The sequence below is a fragment of the Macrotis lagotis genome, chromosome X (assembly GCF_037893015.1).
Source record: "Macrotis lagotis isolate mMagLag1 chromosome X, bilby.v1.9.chrom.fasta, whole genome shotgun sequence".
Taxonomy (NCBI): domain Eukaryota; kingdom Metazoa; phylum Chordata; class Mammalia; order Peramelemorphia; family Peramelidae; genus Macrotis; species Macrotis lagotis.
In genome coordinates this window covers 480478001-480496276 of record NC_133666.1, presented here as the reverse complement: position 1 = coordinate 480496276, position 18276 = coordinate 480478001, and the positions used below count along the sequence as shown (strand labels likewise).

Sequence of the window (18276 nt, the reverse complement as noted above, 5' to 3'; positions counted from 1 at the left end):
TATATATATATATATATATATATATATATATATATATACATATATATCATCAAGTTCTGCAAATGAGTACACTGAGGTTCAGGGACTGAGGCTCAATGACTTCCCCAGGTCAAAAATTACTATCAGAGGCAGGACCTGAATCCAGATTTGGATTCTGACTCCAAATCCAAAGACTTTTCCTGCACCACTCAATGAAAATTGCATCCATATTGAAGAAATTATAAATCCTTAAGGTTATGAAGTATAAGTTCATTAGTTAACATTAACTGAGAGTAAGCAGGTAAGACAAGAACAAGAAAGCTTGCACATTAGCCACCTCAGACCTTAAACCCAAATATATGTCTCCTGATATCGACCAATTTTCCTACCCTTGTGATAACCCAGATCTTGTCTCAGATTCAAGCTGACACTAATGTTTTCCTTTCCTTCTTCATCAAATGGCTCTGACCCTAATTGCCATGAAATGAGAAATCACATAATGACCATCTGTTTTTGGAAAAAGGGGGAGATGTAGTTGCCACCAAGATGTCTCCATATTCTCTAATAAACCTAAAATTCTGTCCTTTGAAATTATTTAAGCTAGAAGAAACTTTATAAGGTCTAGTCCACTCCCTTTTATTTTTTACAGATGAAAAAACTGAGAAAAGAAAAATTAAATCACTTAACCAAAGTCACCCAGGGAAAGACAGGAATCCAAGTCTGATCCAGAGTTATCTCTACAGTAAAAAAAAAAGTTACCATGTGAGAATAGAAAAATCAAATGAAAATCCTAAGGGTTTAGGATATAGAAAAGCATATAGCATATAGAAAAGAAGACTCAGGAAAATATGATAGGTGGTTTCAAGCATTTAGTGGACTGTCCAGGATTTAGATAGACTTTTTGTTTGCTCCTAGATGACAGAATCAGGAGCAATGGATAAAATATCTAAAGAGATATAATTCTAGGTTTGATGTCAAGGGAGAAAAAGTATCTGAAAAATTAGACCTAAAAGTGAAATAAGCAGCTGCCTTGAGATAAGGTGGGTTTGCCATCTGCATAGTTTTTCAATCAGTGACTAGATGACCAATTTTTGGATATGTTATTCTAGTGAGGATTTCTTTGGGGTGTATATTGAATCTGACAGCTGTTGAAGTTCATTCTGATTTTCATATTCTGTAATTCTTGTAAACAAAACATCCTTTCATTTACTAATTTTAGATATGATTTTACACTTTGTAACTTGCTTTTTTCACAATAGTCCTATAAGTAGCATAAAATACATTATCAGGATATTGAAGATATTGAAACTGAGAGATTCTTATTTTCCCAGAGTCACTCAGTTAAATGTTAAAAATACTCACAGTCAGATCTTCTGACCCAAATACTGACCTTTTCTACTACAACACACTAATCAAAAACCTTAATAAACTTTAAAAAAATATTAAAATTCACAGAGGAAAACAAACCATATGTAAAGATTATAGATGGGAGTTATGATTTTCCTAAGGAACTAGAATTTAAGATATGACTCAAGGACCCAGAAGTCTAGAATAAACCAACTTTGAGCTCTCAGGGGTCTCAAAGTTCCTAGTCACAAGGGGGAAATACACACAAACATCTATGTTTATGTAAGTATGTATATATGTGCATACATGTATGTGTCTAGACATGCATAGTATACACACATACACAGAGAGGGAGAGTCTTCATCTTTGTAAGTGTATGTATATGTATATAAAATGTCTTGAGTTCCTGCTTTATATTCCATTTTTCCTTCCTACCAACTATCAAGATAGGAATATTTGAATCTCATATTAGCCCTAGGCTTATTTTATTTGCCAAAATAATTGATCCATCTAATCTTTAGAGTGTGGGAGCAGAATGAGGAGGAGTATGGGTAAGGGAAGGAGAAATTATCACAAAACATAAAACAAAGAAAAAGGAGAAGATAAAATTGCCTTATTTAAGTGAATTTTTAAAGTGTCAAATTTCCCTTTGGAACCCATAATTTATGATTTGTTTTAAGTCTTTTATAAGAAGGGGGCGGTAGATAATGTCAAGAAAAAGTCAGATTTTATTCTACTTTTAAGAGAAAGAGCAAGTTAACATTAAATGACCTTTAGGTGTCTTCTAGGTATAATATTCAATTATATCCACTTATGCATGCATGTATATTTAACATAGTAAGCACATGCATGTATATATGTATATAATGCATGTGTATATCATATCTATATCTGTGCAATCTATATCTATGCCTATGTTTCTCTGTATCTACATTTATCTACATCTGTCAAAGCAGAAGAAGAACCAAAAGAAATTTCAGGAAATAACAGGACAGCATTCAGGCAGAAAGGCTTGTAAAGAGTAAAAAATAAATGTAACAAGTCTATGCATGTATGCACAAGTAGGCATATGTATGCACATGAGTTTGTATACACATATTATGTTCTGGTTCTTCATTATTGAAGAAGACCAAAGCAACATCACTATGCTAGAGACCAGCTAAATTATTTATAATTGTAGCTGGCTCAGGCACAAATAGTCCATATAAATACTGTGGTGGATACTCTAAGCTTACATATTTTATGTTTCCTTTGAGAAACTTCAATTCTGCCTTGCTCTTAGAGCACATGTGTATGTGTTCTTTGTATTTATTTTGCATTGTACATATAAACCCTTCTATCATACTCATCTATATATTTCTATTTACATATTTTTAAAATATATGCATTATGGGAGGGACAGAAGACCTTGTATAAAAATAAAAAATACACAATATATGCAAAAGAAATGCAAATAAATTTAGAAAAATAACATGAATTATGAAAAGCCAGAAATGTCTAGATGCCTAGTCTTGTTGTGAAAAAGATGCAAATACATAGAATCAGACAATAGCACAAAGCAAATGCATTCTTGTTCACTTATTTCAGCTCTGTTTTACTCTACATGATCTCTTTTGGGGTTTTCTTGGGAAAAGATACAGGAGTGACTTCCCATTTTCTTTTTGAGCTCATTTTATAAATTAATAACTGGACTAAGCAAGGTTTAAGTGATTTGCCCGTGGTCACACAGCTAGTTAAGTGTCTGAGGCTGAATTTTAACTCATGAAGATGAGTCCTTCTGATTCTAAGTTTAATTTTCTATCCACTGCACCATAAGTGTATTAGATTGTCAAAACATCAAAATGCCCACTGAGTTCTAAGGGGGTAAAATCAGTACTAAACAGATAGTATACCTAAGACCAGCACGAATAAAAGTTGCATCTAAAATCAAAGACTTTGCTCAAATCCTAGTTTGGCTATTTACCATCTGATGTCTGTTAGCAAATAAATGTATTTATCTGAGATTCAACTTTCTCATCTGTGACTTGTAGGTCATCATTTATAAGGTCCCTTTGAACTCTAAACTTTTGATGTTATGACCCTTAAACATCTAAAGTATTACAATATTGAATACAGAGCTTAACAGATCTCTTTCACTTGCATACATAGATTATGTAACTGCCAAAGGAGAGAAAAGATACAGCTTACCAAATAGTTCCAAAGAGAGGGGTCATCAGCATCAATCTAGAAAGATGCATTTCTTAAGTGTATGCTATATTATTGGAATTGTGCTAGATACTAAAGTTGTATACAGCATCTGTCTTCTGGGGGTTCTCCATAGATTTAAGTATATGCAATAAGGCTTTTACTGTCCTGGTTCATATTTGACCTAGAAGCTCACATTCCCAGAGGAAGGCTAGCAAGGAATTCCAGTTGGAATTCTAGGGTGTAACCTTGGAAGATGGGATAATTTTTCAGTGTTGTTGGCATGTGTTATCGATATCATTCACTAGTCATTAGTCTCAGAATCATTAACAAATAAACAAAAATTAGTTTCTGAAGTGAAATTCAGATACAACAGAATCAAAAATAAAAACATTTATCTTGGGGGCACACTGTCCATTATATTGAGGTTTCTGACCAATGTCTTATCTGGATTTTTGAATAGCAGTTTACATTTTGATTCCTCCTTTTAAAAGTTAACTCTTCAGATGGACACTCTTCTTTTTGGTTTTTGGATTTTATTTGTTGCTATTGTTATTGTTGGATATTTTTTTATTACATTCTTTGTCTCACCAATATTTAGCCAAGCATATTAATGCAAGAAATGAAAAAATAGCTTAATTGGGAAAATAATCACTTAAAGAATGCTTGCTGAGAACTTTACTGTGGGGAGGTTGGGTTCAGGAGATAGGAGAAAATAATTAGAAGGTTATTGCAATAGTCTTGAGTGAATAATGATAAGAGCCTGTATTAGAGTGATTCTCATGTGAATGGAGAGAAAACTGGTTTGAAAGATATCATGGAAATAGAAACAAATAGATTTCTTGACTTATTGCTTAAGAGAAGAGAGATGAGTGGGGGTCTAATGATATCAAAGTTGTGAACTTTGTCACTAGTAGGATGGTGATGTTCCCTATAAAAATAGTGAAATTATTAAGAGGAAAAGGTTAGTTATGGCTTTTTTGACATGTTAAATTAAAGATATCTATAGGATATCAAGGATAAAATATCAGGCAATTGGGAATGAAGCTATAAGACTAGTTTAGAGAGAAATCAGGGTTGAATTCATAGATCTAATATTCATGCACATAAGAGATGACACATTATCCCATGGGAACTAATCAGATCACCAAGGGTAAAAGTCTTGAGATTCCTCTGCATCCTTGGAATGGGAAGGCCCTTGAACCCCCTCCCCCTTCCCCACACTCAGCTCCAGTCCCAGACCAGGTCCCTGGGCACCCAGCCTCTATGCTGGGGTGGGGGGCAGACGCTCTGGGACCCTTGCTCCTGGGGGGGCCAGGGAAAGTGTCAAAATCAGCAACAGTAGTTTCACAATGTTGGGAGGCTGATGAATGTTCTGGAAGAACTGGACATTCCCCCCTCATCACCCCTTTTTTCCCACCAGCAGGCCAGCATGATAACAGAGACCTTTGTGAAAGACATCAAGCTAGGGTTCAGGAATCTGAACCTCATCTTCATTGTGCTAGAGACAGAGTGAGTGACCAAGACAAAAGATGACACTAGGTGAAGACCTGCAAAGTGGCAGACAAAACAGGCAGCATCAGTATGTCTGGGATGATGTTGGCAACCTGCCAGCCTGGGGACATTATTTGATTCACCAAGGGGTATGCTTCAGTATTTAAAAGCTGTTTGATGATCTATACTGGTCATGGTGGAGATCTTCAGAAGACCGGAGAATTCTGTCTAGTTTATTCTGAAGTCCCCAACTTCAGTTCAGTGCCCAGCAACTCCCCAACAAAATGGTATAGAGTGACTGTACCTCTGCCACTTCCAGGCTCCTACTGGCCCTCCTGCCATATCTTCAGCTTCTGAAATTCAAAATGGAAACGGCCTAACCAACCCTCCCGGAACCCGCAGTAGCTCCCATGCACCCTCTGCTCCCCCTCTCCCCATCAGCGCTTGGATTACTCGAAGTCAGCCTAGCCATACACCTGCTGGCCTAGCAGGCACCTCCTCCAACCCTGTCAGCAACAGCAAAGAGAATCAGAGGAGCAGCAAGAGAGAATAAGACACTCTTCTTCCTCACCAAAGACAACCCTCTAATGTGTCACCCTACTAAGAACAAAGGTTGCCCATTGGGAGCTGGCCGTGTGTGTGTATGGAATGGGAGTGTATTTTGGCCTCAGACTTTCTGAGGTGTTGTGTAGGGATGCAGACGTCTTTTTCTTTTATTTCTTAAGCCAATTCCCCCTACTCAAGTGAGAGTACTTGTGTCTCCTGCCCTTTCATTCTAGGCAATCCAAAACTTCTCTGCCATTTTTAAACCAAATTTGGGGTGAGTATGGTAAATGTGTGATATGGGGTCTTCCCTAATAAATATTTACACCCAGGAAAAAGAAAGTCTTGAGAGAAAGTCAAACTAGGTTCAAGACAAAACCTTTGGGTGGGGTCCCAGTTAGGTAATCAGAAACATAAGAATCCAGGAAATAAAGAGGAGTAATCAAGAAGGCAAAAGGAGATTAAAGAGATAATATTTTCATGAAAACTGAGGGGATAGTTTCCAGGAGGAGACAGAGAAGTGTGACAAATGTCATAGAGTAGTAATTTGACATTAAGTCAAAAAGAACAGTTAAGGAGGAAAAATATTAATTTAGTTTAATCATTAAAAATCGGTGTATTACCAAATTCCTTTTATGATACCAACATGCTACTGATATGAAAACCAAAGAGCTGACAAAGAAAATTACAGACCAATATCCCTAATGAATATTGATGCAAAAATTTTAAATAAAATATTATCAAAGAAGGGGTGGCTAGGTGGCGCAGTGGATAGAGCATCAGCCCTGGAGTCAGGAGTACCTGAGTTCAAATCCAGCCTCAGACACTTAATAATTACCTAGCTATGTGGCCTTGGGCAAGCCACTTAACCCCAATGCCTTGCAAAAACTAAAAAAAATATATATGATCAAAGAGATTATTGCAAGTTATCACCAGGATAATACTCTAGGATCAGGTTAGATTTATACCAGGAATGCTGTGTTGGTTCAAAATCAGGGAAATTAACAGCATAATTGAACATACCAGTAACAAAACTAACAGAAATCATATGATTATGTCAATAGATGCTGGAAAAGTTTTTGACAAAATAAAACACCCTTAGGAATAAATGGGGTTTTCCTTAAAATAAGTAGTATCTAATCTAAAACCATCAGCAAGCATTATATGTAATGGGGGGGGGGGGGTAATTTAGAAACATTCCCAATAAGATCGGGGTGAAACAAAGATATCTATTATCCCCATTATTATTTAGTATTATATTAGAAGTGTGAGTTTTAGCTAAAAGAGAAGAAAAAGAAATAGAAGGAATTAGAATAGCCAAAGAGGCAAGATTAATCATTAGTAGATTTGGAGTAAAAATTTTACTGAATGATGAGATCGCAAACCAGATTGCAAGGGGCTGAGAAGTAAACAACAGGAGAAACAATGGAGGTAAACAATGTGTAGACAATGTTTAAGAAAGGATGATGATGTTTGTCTTTTGTTCCCAAAGAAGCCCATGACATCAGGTAGGTGAGGCCATGACATGTGTGTGAATTGGATTAGAATAAGGGGGTACAGTGCTAAGTCACTAAGCCTCATTTTCTCTTCCAGAATCATCTGGGTCCAGAGATATGAATCAGGATGACTGGAGCTAGCTCTGGATGTGAAGCAGTCAGGGTTAAGTGACTTGTCCAAGGTCACAAAGCTAGTACTGTCAAATGTTGAGGCTGAATTCAAGCTCCCATGCTCATGACTCTAGGGCCAGTGCTCTATCCACTGCGCCACCTAGCTGCCCCTAAAAAAGGATAACTTAATTTGACCGTATTATCTATTGAGGATACAATATTCAAATTGCTTTCTGTAAAAAAGTTTCTTTCAGAATCACAGAATTAGAACCCTATCTTTACTAATAAAAGGCTGTAAAAATGCTTTTCTTCTTTAACTCATTTGAATCTCATAATTGTAAAAGGTAGGTATTTTTAACTGTTATTGATGTCATTTTTACATGAGAAGAACCTAAGACTCAGTGTTGTAATGACTTTCATCATGATCACACAGCTTAGTTAAATGTTAGAGATGAAATTCAAATCCAGGTCTTCCTGATCTCAAATCTAAATCTATATTCAATATATTTTTCATCACAATCTTTAAATCATGATAAAATATGTGCTTATGAATACAACTTTGCAGATATATTTTGTGCCACAGGTATTCTTACTACTAAAAAGTGATGAATCAAGACTCTCTTTATCAACCTAATTGCAAAAGAAGATATCCAATACTGAGCATATGTAAAATTTCATTTTCAAAGAAGAGCAGAATCGAATTCCATGACTGCAAGACCTCTTTTTTTTTTCCTTTTTCCTACAAAAAAGGGAACTAGAAAACTGTGACACTAGGCCCAAGAGTTTTCTGAGGCTGAGATATTTCACACAAACAGATTTATCAGTCCCTTTCCTTTGCACCTCACTAGCATCTTTGTAGATCATATTGCTGAAGCCTGCTGTTTGATTACTTCAGCCTTATAGTCACCAGGGTTATCTGTCACTTTGCCCAGACCTTTTTTGTAACTATAAATATTAAAAATTACATTCATCAGGGACAAATTTTTCTTTATGCTTGTAAATATGATTATGAATGAATACATGTGGTGTCTATAAGCATGTGAATATTTGAGAGTACGAGTTTATTTAATTAGAAGTCAATTTATAAGAGTGAAATGTGAAAGAAGTAAAAGGATCATCTGACATTTTTTATACTGACTACTTCTTATTGGAGTCTGGACAGAAACATGTATGCATACATATACATATATAAACACATATGATTTTTTTTCAAAGATGCAAAAGATGAAAGGACAGCATCGTTGATCAAGTAGGTAATATCTTTTCCTGTGAAAGAAATTGGATTATTTATTCCTATGAGAAATTAAGAGATTTTTAACATTGAAAAGTCCTATATATAATACTGAACAAAAAATTACTGTTCTATGATTAAAATTTTTTTAAAGTTTTCTCCATCATAAATATGCATTATTGGGGAAGTTAGATAGCATAGTGGATAGAGCACCGGCCCTGGAATCAGGATGACCTGAGTTCAAATCTGGCCTTAGACACTTAATAATGACCTAGCTGTATGGCCTTGGCCAAGTCATTTAACCCCATTACCCTACAAAAAAACAAAAGAAAACAAAAAGAAATATGCATTATATGATATAAAAACTAGAAGGCAAGAACATTGAATTTGAAAGCAGAGGATCTTGGATTGGAATTCCAACATGTGATCTTGGTCAAATAACATTACAACTTGGAGGCTCAATTTCTCTATCTTTAAAATCAAGGGTGGAACTTCATGACCTCTAAAAATCCATCTAGCTCTAAATCCATGGTCTTGTGATTCCTTTTAAATTTAATGACTTTAAAAGAAAACCCCAAAATAAAGTATATATTTAAATGTGTTCAGGGTTCTGTATTTGAGATGATTATATCTCAAGAATAATCAACCCTTGAAATCATTAATATGTGTATTTAAGTTACTCAGAACTGTATATTAATTAGATTAGACACACATGATTATATTTATAATGCTAAAACATAAGTTGTGAAATAGAGCAATAATGCTAGATTTCAGCAGAACATGATCAAAATAACTAGGTGATTTTATGTATGTATGTGTGAATGCACGTGTATATAGATTTTTGTGTGTTTATATATGCATGGACATAAAAACTCATAAATACGCATAAATGTGTATATACATATACATGTACAGATACATGTGTGTATATACATGTATACATGTTTTAGTTAATTTCAGAGTATTCATCTTTATGAACATATATTTATGTAGATACTGCCTTTTTAGAAATTTATAAAGTGACAAAATGGGTAAAATAACTCACAGAAAACAAGAGCTCTCCAGGAGTCTTATATTTTATTTTGTTCTTCCAAAATTCATCAACATGAATGAAGAGAATAACAAAGATATGGTACAGACATTGAAAGGAATGGGGGGAAATGCATTACCAGCTGTGAAGGTTTTTTTCCAAAGTTAAGTGCAAATGTGGGACCTGAATGTATCATCCTCAGAATGCATAGATTGACTGTCATGTTATTTAGGCAGTGGCTGCAAAGAGTGAAGAGTGTGACATTAGAAAAGAACAATCTAGCTATTATTTGACCCATGAAATTCACCTACATTGTAAGATTATGATAAAAGTACATTTGTGTTTTCTTTTTCTATTTTCTATTTAAATAGGCAAGTAGTAATTATCAGCTGCTTCTGGATTAAATACAGAAAACCTTTGATGACCATTTCCTACATAAAATGAAAATGATTTTCCTGTGACAACCTAGAACTCCAAAGTCACCAGTTAGATCAATGGGAATAACATAAGAAGTAGAAGAAATCAATTAGATTTGTAATTTGGTAACTTGAAGATAAAAACAAATCTTAGTAGGGTTTTAGCTTTTATTTTTTTAATGGGATCTCTTGACATCATAAACAGGAAAGTTGAGAAGAATAGTAAACCAACCTACATAACCCTATATTTCAGCTAGTTTTACAGAATATTTCTCCTAACAATTCTTTGAGATCCATTTTGCATAGAGGCAAACTATGCTTCAGATAAGTTGAGTAATTTGCCCAGAGTCATCCAGGAGCTATTAGAAGTGAGATTCAGACCTCAGACATTTAATAATTACCTAGCTGTGTGGCCTTGGGCAAGCCACTTAACCCCATTTGCTTTGCAAAACAAAAACAAAAAACCTAAAAAACAAAAAAAGAAGTGAAATTCAAGCTTAGACTTTCTGGATCAAAAGAAAAGATACTTTCCAATTATGTTTTTCATTGCTTAACTTGATAATAGATAATGGCAGAAAAAAGCAAAGTTTTTTGAGCACTGAAAATAATTTGATAATAAATATCAGTAAAATTTAGAGTACCCAAGAAGTGGAGAGAATCATTAAGCTATCATTGTGAACCAAATATATAAAACTATGATTAATTCACATCTGTTGATTTTATTTGTCCTATAACATTGTCTTATACTTTGTACTTAATAAATGCTGTTTGTTGAATTAACTAATAAGAATAGCTAGAATTTCAAAGTTGAGGTGTATCAAATGCTTTACTTAAATCATCTCATTCTCTCAACAATCCTGAGAAGTTGGTCCTAGCATTATCCCTATTTTAGAGATGAGGAAGCTAAGGTAGAAAGTAATCCTATCCCATTCTGTCCTATCCTGAGTCTTATAGCTAGTAAAAGTAAGTGAATGTATTTTCTTCTTCATCCTAAACTTTGTTTAACTCAGCGTTTGTTTATTGCGGATTCTTTAGAAAAATGCAATAGTTTCTGCCAGTTTGTTTGCAAAAATGAATGTTTTGATGGCAGGTATATGAATGTCTATACATATATACCTGTATGCATGTATGTGTCGGTATCAACATACATATATGTATATTATACATACACAAATGTGTGTGTTTATATATGCATTTTATGTGTGAGAGAGATAGTATGTATTATGTGTCTGTGTAGCTCAAAGGTCTCCCAAAACTTTTAGTTAATTCTAAGTCCTCATAGCAGACTAAGACTTTTGGGGCACTCTGTATAAATATATGAATAAAGAAATATATATATATGTATACATATACACACACACACACACACACACACACATATATATATATTACAAGAGTATATTTTAACTATCTGATTTATATACATGTGACATACATTACATGTGGTATATTTATATATCATATGTATGTGACAGACATATTTATTCATCTATATCTATACAGATAGAGATAGAGAGGTAAATGGATGATAAATAGATAGAAAAATAATAAGCAAGTTATCCATTATTTGAAGTCATCAAGCGTTAACTAGGGGCCTAAGAATCTTGCCTAAGATCACAAAAGAATAATAATGCATCAAATGTGATATTGAATCATGCATGGTCTTCCTGACCCAGGTATCTTCTCTGTACTGTGTCACTCTGCCTCTTTGATCATATTCATCTAAATATTATCTCTGCAATAAATGTTAAAGAAAGTCATATTCAAAATCCTCTTTTAACAGGTGAGAAAGCCAAAATTCATATAAGTTGCTAATTACTGATAACATCATTTGTTATGCTAGGTACTTATTTAATATAGCAAATATTTAACAACTAAGGAAGAGGCAAATTCTTAATATATTAATTATGTAAATGATTCTCATTTCTGAGATAGTAGAATCTAATGACTTCTCTGTGTCTTGAATTCTGTCTCCATTAAACTAACTTCTCAAGTACCAGCTTTTATATTGATGTTAATATGCCACAAATATGCAACTAAACCTTTGTTAAACACAGAAAATATTTTATCTGATTTTGCTGCTAGTATAGTTACTTAAAATATTGTAGAATTAAAATAAAATATTAGTTACAGTTAACCCACTTAATTTTTAAAATCTTTTGAAATATATTTTTGAAATTATTTGTTTAGTTTTACCTGGAAATTCTAAGATGTTTTACAAATGAATATATTAAGGTCAAGTTAAATTCTAGCAAAAAAAAAAAATGGGCAAAATAAAAAAAAAGGAAAGAAATTCTTATGGGGAAAAAAAACAAGCAAAAAAAATCTCCAAAGCTCTTTAATTTTTATGATGAATAAAAGTTAATGAAGAATAAAGTCTAAAGCTCTTACCCCAGAAAATTTTAAAAAGAAAAGAAATAATACTGCACTAACTATACTAAGATCTCCAAAAATATATTGAATAGCTGCAAGAACTCTCAAAAACAATTTGAAACTTTCTAGAATCTCTTCCCTTGCCAAAGTCTATTCAAGCACATTCTGATTTATTCACAGATTCTAAATCTTTCTGAATTTCATTAAAAAGGGTGCTTTTTTTTGAAATGGTAAACTTAATTAAAAAGAAAATAAAAACTTCCTAAGTTGAAAGTAAATTTTATTAGCAAAATTTTGCCATCTTAAATTTATTGAAAGAAGAATTTTTTTCTTGTGGAAAGTAGGAAGTATCACATTTCCTTTTCATCATTGAATTGTTCTCTTTAATGAGGAAATGTCCATCCTGAGTATTAGTTGCCACATAGAAAACAGGACATTATATTTTATGGGGAAATCAGGAAACCAGAGTGGATTGTTCATTGTTACTATTATTGTTACTTGTTTGTATTGCTTTATTTTTAACCAAATCATCAAACCTAAATAGAAGTACTATTAAAAAACAGGAAGTTTATCTAGAAATAGGTTTCAATTGTGAAAGTCAACACATAGAATACTGAGTTCAGAGTATTATGGATCAAAGAGATCAGGGCAAAAAAGTTGCCTCAGATATACAGTATAGCAAGGTTTTCATTGCTATTATAAAAAAGCAAAATTTATTCATAATAAAATCAGGGCTATTAATCAGGGAAAAAAACCTTTCCAACTTCACCAATCATGAAGTACTATTCTCCTAGCTTTATTTGCATTCCAATAAAAGAGGACCTAGATAGTGAAAAAACATTATCCCACAAAAAAATCCTGTTTTGTTTTGTTTGGGAAGGTAAGAGAATTCAAAAAAGATTTTGTGGATAGAGATTCATCATTCATAACCAATAGTTTAAGTTCTTAGAAATTATGATTTTCTGTGTCAGATCAAGAGTTTTGAGTTAATGCAAGAGAGAGGAAGTTAAAAAATAAACTAATCCTGTCCTGAGGCATACTCTTAGTTTTTAATGGTGGAGTATTCCCTTTCGGCAAAAGGAGATGTAGGTAGGGGGTAGCTAGGTGGCACAGGTTATATAGAGCACTGACTAAGAAATTAGGAGGACCTGAATTCAAATCCAGACTCAGACACTTAATAATTACCTGTGTGACCTTGGCCAAAAAAAAAAAAGAGCTGTAGGTAACACTCCTTGCTAAGAAGTCTTTCTGGGTGTTGAACCTAAGTGGGTTTTTTTTTTGGTGGTTTGAAAACATAGATGAATAATATTCATTCATTTTGAAGTAAAGATACCATATTAGAACAAAAATAATCTCCTCTTATCATTCCATCTGCTTTTCCCTTATTTTTGATGTTAATGTATTTATTCAATTTGAATTTTTAAAAGACATAAAATCTTTAGAGATATTAACAAATTCTTTTTTTTTTAATTTCCTGCTTCCTAAAGTATATATGCTATTCTTCACCTTTCTGCCTTAGGCGGATGTTGTGATTTTTTCATCAATTTGGGCCAGCATGAAAGCAATAAAAATGACAATTCATTTTTATCCACTAAATGTATTTTAACTTCTCAACTCCTAAATAGGTACCATGCCATTTTTTAAAAGATATATAACATGCAGATTAACCAATATGTTTCAACATCTTTATTTAACAAGATACACGTATGTAAAGATGTGTATCTGTGTAAAGATATGTGTGTGCACATGTGCATTTGTATATACACACGTGCATCCATATGTGTACAATTTTTTAAATAGCAAAAAAGCTGTAAATGGAGATGTCTAAAAACTGAGAACTGATTATTGATGTAATGGTATTGTGATATAAGAAAAGATAAAATAGTATGATTTCAAAGAAAAATTAAAATATTTCCATGAATGGATGCAAAAAGGTCAACAATACCAGATGAATGATCTATACTTAACATCAATATTATATAAATGAATAATTGTACAAAACTTTAAAGACTAATAAAGAATTAAATCAATGGAACTAGGAGAATAATTTTTATAATGAAAATGATTTTGTAAAATAAAACAAATTTAAATGACAGTTCATGATTCCATACGACTAATGAAATTTGGGATCCACTGCATAGTCATAATGGATTTATCATGCAGGATCTCTCACACATACACACACACACACACACACACACACACACAAAGTATTTGTGAAAGTTCTCTTAAAACAAAGGAAAATTAAGTAAAACAGAGAACTTTCACAAGTGGGAACATTCTATAATTGTACATGATAAAATTAAAACCAACACAGAAATAAAAATGAAAGCGATAGAGAAAAAAGATATAACACATTTTATTAGTTCAGTGATCACTTAACAAATACTTTTTGGCTGATTATCATATTTCCTAATAGATTAATGATGGCTATATATATACATGACATTCTGTTTCTTTGTGAGTTGTTATATAAATAAATAAATATATACCAAAATATACATGATTATGCTATGTATATGTGCAAGTGTTCACCACGCATTTTATGTGTGCATATATTTACATTCATGCGTGTGTGGGTATATTGCATATATGCATTGTATGTATTGTGTATGCATGCATGTATGCACATATAGAAAGGGAATAAGTCAATGATTTCAACTCTCTCAACCAATGCACCTTGATCCCTTCTGTGCAGCTTATAACATTACAAAGTTATCTTTGACACTGAAAGGTTAAGTGATTTGCCCAGAATCCCATTGCCAGGAAATATGAAAGGTAGGCCTTATAATTGAGGCTTTTTATCTGCTACACCATGTTATCTATTTATATTATATATTAAAATATGTGTTTTATTATACATATTAGAATATACACAAGAGTAAATTACTTCTTTAGGTGCCACAAGATAAGATCTCAATTCAAACTATGAAAAAGAACATGATGCCTAGAAAGGGGAGTCCATTTCCAGCATTTTCTAGTGCCAGAGGCATTGGAAGTTAAGTAATATTGTGGAACTGGCTCTTCTAAGAAGTCTTTGCTTCTGGGTTTCCAGTCTGACATTCAAAAGTTAAAGCTGTACTTGTCTCTTGACCCTTCATGAAGTCCCTTCAGAATTATGTCCTATAAAATTGAAGTCAATCTCTTCTCCATTCATAAATGATTTCAAGTCAGTACCTTCAGTCCTGAGTCATATCCTCTGATTTATATTCAGCCATACAGCTTCAAGGTACCCAAACAGGTGAAGTTGTTCCATAAATATGTATAATCCTCCTCACACTTATTTGTATGCACATATAAATAAATGCAAATGTATAATGGATGTATGCATATATATACATACATACATACATACATATATATATATATATGTATGTATGTATACAGTGCACACACATGTTTATTTTGGTCATTTTGATATTTTTATTTTCTACCTAAACATAGGCATGGTCTCCAATAGAAATATTGCCTAGAGGAAGCAAAATGACACAGCTATTGAATACTTGATTCATTTAAAATTCTGTGAAGTTACCTAGAAAAACTGCTAGAAAAATATAAACTGCTTTAAGAGTAAGGCTCTCTTTTGTTTTTGTCTAGGTCTAGTACAGGGCTTTGTGCATATCAGATAATTAATAAGATTGCTGAATTGAACAGAACAATTCCTTTCTAATAAGATGATTGATTTAACTCAACTGACTAGCCAAACTAGTCAATTAAGAGATATGTCAAATGTCAATGTCAAATAACTCAAAATTATATTATAACGATAATAATAGTTAATATATATATTTAGTTAGTGACGTTACAGAAAGAATGATGAGTTAGGCAAAATCTTAGTTTCTCTCTCACCTACTCAACATCCAAGTCTTCTAACATGACAACTTCACTCAGATAATCAACATTTCCATGATGTATCCTAGATATTTAGGGGTCCTCCTTGTGCTATCCCATTCAAACTTGCCTTAATCAGATTTGTTGGAAAGGAACCTAAAAATCAATTTTAATTAGTTGTAGTTTAAAACTTATACCTCCCTCCCTATAATTTACACTTACTTATGTTAGTAATACTTCCTAAAGCAATTCAGAATAAATTTATTTCCTCTCCCTTAAGAAATTTCTTAAATACCTACACATAGTAATTATGTATTCATTGTCTTCTATTTAAACCTCCCCAGTTACATAAATACATAATGATGTTACATGGTTAAAGAGTCCCTTCTTTGTCTTAAATGTTCATTTCTGAATTTGCTCTATTTTATGACTATTTATCATAAAAATTACTGCTAAGAACTTTAGTAAATTTCCCCCCTCTAGATGTATTCTAGACATTTAGCAGAAATTATAATAATAGTGAAATCATATAAAGTAGACACTTTTACTTTGATTAATAGAATTCTGCTGCTCTAGAAGTCAATACACAGGTGTGTGGGTAGGTATTTTTTAACTGAGCTTGTAATGACTTAGAGTTATAAAACTTATGTAAAATGACAAGTTCTAAGTTGTCAGTTGAGAAAAGTAAAACTATTGGACTATCTTGTGAAATGACATTTTGAAATTTAAGTAAATTGTCATGATAATTTTCAGTGGAGTGACTTTTTTTTTGATGAGTGTTCATGACAATCTTGGAATTTAAAAAGTCAAATCTATAGGTATTATGAAGTGTCTACACAGTACCAGGGCTAAGTTTACAAAGAAAAGCAAAACTATAGTCCCTGTCCTCAAAGAACTCATATTTTAATGTGGAAAGTATTGGTTCTATGGATTCGTAAATTATGGAAAGCCCATTTTCTGCTGATTCTTTTTCAACTTAATTAAGGTAGTTTCTATCATCAATGCAGTTTGATTCTTCTTGTTTCCAGTCTTCTAATTTATAATTAACCTGTTTCTCCCAGTGGCCCCATGTAAATAGGAATAAACTTGAAAATGACACCTTAGCTTTTAACTATTGATACATTTTAGATATGATATATATATACATATATAAATATAAAGGATATATGTTGCATTTCCTTAATATGAAATATGAGGAAAGGAGTCTTCTTCCGTTCTGTTTCTTTCATTATGCTCTATTATAAAAGAAGTATATTTGTGAGGGAGGTCATATGCCCTCTTGTCAATGTGATTATAATATGAATATCCCATAATATTTTGGTAGATTTTCCAGAGAGTAAAAATGATTAAGAATGTTATATCTAAAATTTAAATATTGATAGAACAGTTTTATGATGTTCAAAGTCACATGATGTTCCCTAATAAGCAATGTTCATAATCTGTCATCATACTTAATTTTATTATCTTCCTCTCAGTTACACAATCTAAGTTTAAAAAAAATACTGGGATTGAAATGAAAATGCAAGATGGATATAGAATAATATTCTGGAGAGCACAATTATTAATTAAAACCAAATGTTCTATAGGAAGGGGCCATTTCTTTAAATAAACTACTTAAATATAACTAATCACATTTTACTTATAATAATATAGGAATAAATGATATTAATGAAATGAGTGGTTGTTAAGGAGAAATTGTCTTTATTCTTCTTTAGAATATATGTTAATGTGAATATGTGTGCCATATTAGTGTGTGAGGACAAAAAAAGAGAAAGAGAGAAAGATAGGAAGAAAGGAGGGAAGGAAGGAAGGAAGGAAGGAAGGAAGGAAGGAAGGAAGGAAGGGAAGGAAGGAAGCTAGATAGAAAAGATATGACAAAATGACAAAATAACAAAAGGAATGATGGCCTGGAAAAGAATGATAAGTGATGTAATAAGTCTTTTTTTTAAAAGCAATGACTGGAATAATTAGTTTCCCTTTCCCAAAGCAAATACAGAAATTAAGGATGAGATGTGGGGAGGGAGGTAATGTATAGCTATCTTATGAATCTCTGGGCGAATGAATATGAAACATAATAAGTTTTTATTTACTCAACTATCCAGTTTAATTCCAGGGTTATTTCCCAAAACCTCCCAGATAAACTCATTGTAAAAAAAAAAGATGACATTTATTTGTAAATGAGTCATTCACAGTCTAAATGAGAAGAAAACTTTTGAATGGGCCACACTTAAACATTTTTTA

General features: G+C 32.6%; 1 pseudogene; it reads left to right on the top strand.

The window, feature by feature from the left end:
- Nucleotides 1-643: 643 nt before the first annotated feature.
- LOC141502607 (SOSS complex subunit B1-like) lies at nucleotides 644-17873 on the top strand (annotated as a pseudogene).
- The last annotated feature ends 403 nt before the right edge of the window (nucleotides 17874-18276 follow it).